Source organism: Lathyrus oleraceus, chromosome 3 (genome assembly GCF_024323335.1).
Source record: "Lathyrus oleraceus cultivar Zhongwan6 chromosome 3, CAAS_Psat_ZW6_1.0, whole genome shotgun sequence".
Taxonomy (NCBI): Eukaryota; Viridiplantae; Streptophyta; class Magnoliopsida; order Fabales; family Fabaceae; genus Lathyrus; species Lathyrus oleraceus.
This window is the reverse complement of record NC_066581.1, coordinates 189,803,106-189,804,172: the sequence shown is the minus strand read 5'-3', so window position 1 is coordinate 189,804,172 and position 1,067 is coordinate 189,803,106. Positions and strand designations below refer to the sequence as shown.

At 41.5% G+C, this 1,067-nt stretch overlaps 1 non-coding gene across 1 annotated transcript; it reads right to left on the bottom strand.

The window, feature by feature from the left end:
- Positions 1–710: 710 nt before the first annotated feature.
- LOC127132971 (small nucleolar RNA R71) lies at positions 711–817 on the bottom strand. Its single transcript, XR_007806973.1, has one exon. It is a non-coding gene; the product is annotated as a small nucleolar RNA R71 (small nucleolar RNA).
- Positions 818–1,067: the final 250 nt, after the last annotated feature.

Genomic DNA, 1,067 nt, shown 5'->3' with positions numbered 1-1,067 from the left:
AACACCTATTTTGATTGCCTTTGATAAACACCATAACAATAGATAACGATAGATTGACACTTGGTCTCTGTGGATTCGACAATCTTTTATATTACTCTGACGCGTTCGTATACTTGCGAAACACCGCATCAAGTTTTTGGCGCCATTGTCGGGGACCAATTTCGTCAAATTTCATTTTCCTGTTGTTATATCGTTTAGACTTGGGCTATTTCCCGCCGGTCAATGCGAAGAACTCGCAGCACCGGAAGTTTAAGCTTAGTATACCCTTTGGCGGAACCTGAACGTTACGCTCGCGCACGTTTATTCTTTCATAGAATTAAGAGAGCTATGGCCGAAGATCAAAACCAAAGACCTCTTAAGGCTTTCGCTCAACCATCTAACGAAGAACCAAGTTCTAGTATAGTAAACCCAACCATCCCAGCTAATAATTTTGAACTTAAATCATCCCTGTTGCAACTAGTGCAACAGAGACAATTCGCAGGTCTCGCTACTGAGAACCCAACCAACATTTAAAAATATTTCTTCAATTAGCAGACACTTTTAAAACCAATGGAGCTTCTCCTGAGGCAATACGTTTAAGATTATTTCCTTTTTCCCTCAGAGATAAAGCCCTATCATGGTTAGATTCCCTTCCACCCAATTCCATTACGACTTGGGATAACCTTAGAAGAGTTTTTCTTGCTAGATATTTTCCCCCGAGTAAGATCGACGTTCTTCGAAACCATATAACTAGATTTACCCAAAACCAAGGAGAATCGTTGTTTGAAGCTTGGGAGAGATATAAAGAGTTGTTACGAGCATGCCCACATCATGGTTTAGAAAATTGGTTAATCAATCAAACCTTCTATAATGGACTTCATTACAACACAAAGATGACCATCGACGCTGCCGCAGGCGGTGCTCTGATGAACAAACCTTATCCTGAAGCTAGTGCCCTCATCGAAGATATGGCTCAAAACCATCAATCATGGGGAGTCGAACGAGCGACAGTTGAGAAGAAGGAAGCCCAAGGAGGAGTGCATGAACTAAGCTCTATAGACATGATGCAAGCTAAAATGGACGCATTG